A 5,978-nucleotide genomic window follows, 5' to 3' on the forward strand; every position below is an offset into this window, starting at 1 on the left:
GTAACAGTTATAACTACTAATGCTGTACCCAGACTCGTACATTCACCCCTGACTGTGTTGTACCTGACTCGTCGTCTTTCTGTTTTTTTCTCAGGGTGGTCAGTGGCTCTCGTGACGCCACGCTGCGCGTCTGGGACATTGAGACAGGTCAGTGTTTACACGTCCTCATGGGCGTCAACAGGCTCCCATCCCCTGCTCTAAGATTAAAGTTAAGGCTGGACCTGTACATTCTGCATTAAAGAAAACAGCAGGACTGGGTTGTACAGCTATTCCCTATTCCCACGTTTGGACAGCAAGTCCTTCCGAAGTTCCTAAAAACTACTGATTGCGCCGGTACTTTTCTAGTCTTTTATAATGTTTTAATACAGCCTCCTCAAACGTGTGTGTGTGTGTGTGTGTGTGTGTGTCTGTTTGAATAGTTCAAACTCCATTAACATTAGCAGCACTGGTGCCTCACAGGAAGTTGGACATCCTTTGCTGAATAGCAGCAGCAACCACCAGTGCCCCACCCCTAAATGCCCTCATTAGCAAGCTACACCCCTGTGTGCTGGTCCTACAGCCCTAATTGATTTAATTAAGATATCATTTTCAAGCTCCTTAGGGAAGTCACTGCACACGTACAGTCACAAATAAAGTCACCTCAATGAAGGCAGTAAGAGCCGCCATCTTCACTTTAACGGTGGCCTCCTGCCAGCTGCCAGCACACAGTCTCAGAGGTTTTCTTTTGAGTTCTTCATTCTCTGTGGGTTCTTGCACCACAACGATGTTTATTTCAAATGGACCCATCTGCCACCATATGCACTGAATTACTCTATTTATTAGGGATGAACAATTTAGAGGGAAAATCATGAAATAAAAAATGTAATCGCTCTGAATTTTGGACTATTGATCAGAGGAAATGAGCCAATGTTCAAGGCATTTTCCACTATTTTCTGACATTGATTAACTAAACGATTTATTGAAATACAAAGAACACATTAGATTGAAAGAAATTGTTACTTGCAACCCTGTAATTGCTTTCTAGTTTTGTTGCGATGTTGTTTCATAGCTATTAACTTCTTAAATGCACACAAGACAAAAAAAGGTAGCCTGAAGAAGCAGACAAAAGATTTGGGAATATTATTTTAAATCCCAGTGCTATTCAATAAATTTAAGTTTAATGAATGAGATTAATCTGCCCCCTGAAAACGGAGCACTTTTTCAATTTAGTTAATTTAATTCTTGTTTTTGAACCTCTTCAGATAATTTAATGCGATTTTAGCCTCACTGATGCCAGAACAGAAGAACATGTTGCTTTTATGCTGCCGTCAGTGTCGAAAGCACCACAAAGGTGACAAATTTGAATGTGACCCTCTGGTCTTTTTCCATCAGTGTCAATTATATCCGGACCGTTATCTGTCATGAATCCATACAGCTCACTGTAGCAGCAGTAACAGAGGCTGTGCTGCGGATTCCCTCCTGCCTGTTGCCTAGTGATAGCTCGTCTCTGGCCGGGCCTCAGAGCTCAGTGTGCACTCACAGTAAAAATGGCATTGTGAAGAAGCAGCGAGGGCTGTACATCCTTACATGAATGGACGCGTGGGGGAGTTTCCACTTTGGTTGGCAAGGTTACTCTATTCGCCAGTTTGTTCCCAGGCTCCACTCATGTGTTGTGTAAGCAGTAGCTCTGCTCCACTGGTCAGCGAGGATAGTAGTCCTGTTTCGAATGTTTTTGTCGGAGCAGAATATTTGTTTAGAAACATGTTTCTGGTTCTGGACACAATGCTACAACAAATTATATGATTTAAATGATTGGTCAATTGACAGAACATATAATAAACAATTCATAAATAAATTGAGAAAACAGTGTTGAGACAAGTATTTAAGATCCATAGTACCATAACTGGTACCACAATGTAAAAATACACTATTACGATTTAAGTCCTGCATGTAAAACCACACTTCAAAAGGGGAAGTGTGCCAATTTTAGATCAGATGAAGTCAGATTAAAAGTCTTGGAGTACTACTGAATACGTAAAAAGTGATAATCAAGTCAAATTTCAACAATTTTGGAGTGTGGCGTTAGAAAGAAGTGAGGTTAGCAGATCTCTGTAGCCCGCTCCTCATCTCCGCTTGAGGCCAGCCGCTCGAGGCTACATTATCTGCTACTAGCATAAAACAGCCAAAATCGCAGGTTTTACTATTTAAATGTATAAGAAATAATAAGAAATTTGGCCCCAAACGAGCCCACTGAACAGCAGTGCTCAATATATATTGTACACGACGGCAAAACTTGCCCTACGCGTGTTATGCCAAGCTGTGTGTGTGAGTTGGCTATACATTTCAGCTTTTGAATGGTGTTTTGTGTTGTACGGCATCAAAATGTCAGCCATTTACACCATCATGATGGATGATAGCCTTCCGTCCAGAGCCAAAATATAGAAAAACATCTCTAGTCCTTTCCTCAGTCTCAGGTAGCCAAAGCAGTGGTGGACAGTAACAAAGTAGTACTGTACTTAAGTAGGCCTACACGAGGTATTGTACTGAACTTGAGTATTTTCTACTTATACTCTACCAGATCTCAAATGATAATCTAATGATATAATATAGGCTATAATAGTTACAGTCATATGGGACATTTTTTTTCTGCTTTGAGTAGGCTACTTTTATTTTTAATTGGCTACTTCTACATTTTCCTGATTATACTAATTACATACTTTTACTTAACTTTTTCAAGTCAGTACTTGCAGAGTATTTTTATAATGGAGGTATTAGTACATTTTTTTAAATGATCTAAATAGGCCTAAGTTACTTTGTTGTACTGGCTAAAAAAAACCAAAGCTTCTGGTTGCAAAGAGGTTGGACAGTTTTTGACTGCATCAATAATCATTTAGCATGAATTTGGCTGTACTCCCCAACATCAGCTGCTCTCACTATCTTTGATCACAGGCAAGTGATTTTGTCCAGGAATCGTAAAATCAAAATGCTAAACAAAGCTAGTTACCACACTCATCGGGTCTTGCGCTTCCAACTTCCTCTCCGTGTGTGCACGCGCATCCATGTTGCCTAGTAACGAACGTGCTTGCAGCGGGATCACGGAATTGACCCGGAAACACCACATTTAATTTCTGATCCGCTTAACGGCTCTGGAATTTAGTAGGATGCAGGGAAAGAAAACTCACCAAAAATATTATCGTCCATTAATTGAATATAGCGGGACAACTTCTCAGCGTGAGAAATACAGGGCGTGGCATGTGAGCGTGTGAACTGGCTGAAATGCATGTGTCCCGTGAATGCGAGCCCTGTTTATAAAATGTTACAGTGTCGGATGGTCCTAAGAAATGTGGCCAAGTTTCAAATCATGAGCTAAACGTATGTAAAAGTAATTCCTGTGAGCAAAAAGCTCAGGTTTCAGACTGTTGTGAATACTAGGTTTTCAACGTTTTTTTTTTTTCTACTTTTGTTCTGAGCTGACATCTTTAACAGGTCATCTGGTCATGATCTGCTCCAGGCACAGCTCACCCACAGAGTATGCATCGGTCCACCCGCTTAGTCTGTCTCAGTATTTGACTGTTCTGGAGATCTGTCTCTGCTAATCCGGTCACTTTTTTAACTGAAGTAACTGCTAACTAAGTTACAGCTGAGGGTAGCTGCCGTTAGCTAGTTAGCAGCCAAGGATCCCTAGCTGCTAACTAGCTCAATCTGCTTGGACGGCTTGGAATGGGAGCTTGGAGCTCGGACCCCGGTTCTGAAAACCTCCTCCTCCGAGCAGTCCAAAACATCCGTGCTAGCAGTGTAAATCTCAACACGCTCTCCAAGCTCCCAGTCTGGACAGAGTCAGCTAAGCTAACAGCTGCTAGCTGCACGGCTAACTGAGCTAACACTACAGTTAGCAGCAGTTGGCGGTTACTTTACAGCCATCTGTCCATATAAAATATACATAAAATCAGTATTTAGTGAGGCCCCGAGCAGCCAGGCCAAGCATATCTGGTACCCACATGGGCCCCCAGAAACACTACTTGAGTACACAACAGGGCGTTCAAGGTACTATGTTTTGTTGCGGCTGAACAAGTTGAGCTTCCAGGAAGTTAGTCAGAAGAAAGTGGGCTTTTAAAGATAGGGACCTTAAAGACCCAGGAGCTCCGCCTGTTTCAGGCAGAGGATGAACTGAAGGGCTGCGTAAAGAGCCAGTATCAGATAAATAAGTAGTCTTTTGAACTTTGAATCATGCAGAGCTAGTCGAGTGGAGTCCCAGAATAAAAATTTTCAGCTGCAAATGTGAAAGAGGTCCTCTTTAAGTACAGTACTTTGTTACTTTCAACCACTGCAAGAAAATAAGTTAGTTGCATCCTACAATGATTTTTTATGTGTTCATATAAGGAAATAAGAAAGAGCTTTAAAGTATACTGTAACAAACAAGATCATCTGGAATAGGAGACACTGATGGATCTCCACAAATAGTCCTTTAATGATCTTAATTTTAGGAAGTGATGAATCATCTCATTCCTTGAAGTTATTTGCCATTTATCTACCTTACACTTACTGCCTGGATTGCACTGCGCTTCCCTCTTGATGAATGATTGTCCCTCCTCTCTGCTCCCACCACTCAAGCCAACCACATCTTCTGTTGCCCCTCAGCACTAACTCATCCGGCAACAAACAACACGTCACGAACATGGGATGGAAAACCGAGTGAGGGGTGCTGCCTCACCCAGCAGAATTTGATTGTATGAGAAACATTTAAGAGGTTTGGATGTCAAGATAAAAGAGGTGGAGAGGGGGCTCCCACACCTCATTCCATATCTCTCCATCTCTTTGTTCAGTAATCCTGCCCTGCAGCATCATAGCTCTTCTCATTGCCAGCAGATTCTCAAAGGGCTGTAGCATTAGCAGTGGTAGCATTCCACGTCTCCGCTTAATCCTATTTTGGACCTTTGTTGTAGCCCGAGAACTGATAAAAGGAGCACTTAATCGCCATTACCTGCCGTAACTGGATTGTTGAATAGTGAGCTATAGTATTGTAGCTCACCATTGATCCATGCACACGCATAGGTAAATCTAAAACGCCTTTGTTTCCTTCTGGGAGCTGATGTTGATGTCTGTCATTAATCTTGTCGGCTGCCCTCTGAGGAAGCACATACATTTAAGGCTGTGAGGGTCAGCATGTTCACTCAATTCCTCCCTAGTGGCTGAAAGTGTGTGTTTGTGTGAATTTGACAAGTCTGACCTTTTTCTCCTCTACACCAGTCTTGCATCCAAAAAAAGTACCGGTTCTTGAAAACCCTGTTGAATCCCAGGTTTATCATTGGAAAAATTGGCAATTTGAATGAATTCCTGCGTTTGATCACAGCTCAGCAGCACACCAAATCACATCTTGTGTTTCATAATGAGATGTGTCAGAGCCATTCTTGAGTACAATTCTGTAATTCTGTATGAGAGAGTTAGAAGCAGAAATATTCATTCACCCCCTCCCCCTTCTTTAAATCCGGCACGGTTAATCACAGCCAGGTGAATACGTGGCAGATTAGATCAGTTGAATCTGTTTGATTGCCCAGATGGGATTCATGCCTGACTGGTACTTCTTCAGTATAAAGAACCTGACAGCAGGAGGTAAAACTGCAGGGGTCATTTGTTCATATTGCTGACAATCCCATGGACCCTCAAATGCAAGATATTTTAAATTATAGTCAGGATTTCAATGTCTGAATAAATTACCCACCATGCGGGGCTGAATTATAGAGGAACGTATAAAATAATGTACGAGACATCTAAAAATTTCTGTTTGATCTAATGATGCAGCAACACAAATATGCCATCTAGATTTTCAAAGTTTAGTGTCAGAGCTTCAGTGTCTAGAAGCACTAAATCAAAGGCAACAGGATTTGCTGGTTCATTCTTAATGTTTTGTTACTCACCCAAGACGCTCTTCACTTCTGTCGCAGGTATCTTACACCTGGGAGTCTTGAGGTCATATCACTTATGGCGTGAATTAGTGTAAA

Source organism: Micropterus dolomieu, linkage group LG04 (genome assembly GCF_021292245.1).
Source record: "Micropterus dolomieu isolate WLL.071019.BEF.003 ecotype Adirondacks linkage group LG04, ASM2129224v1, whole genome shotgun sequence".
Lineage (NCBI taxonomy): Eukaryota > Metazoa > Chordata > Actinopteri > Centrarchiformes > Centrarchidae > Micropterus > Micropterus dolomieu.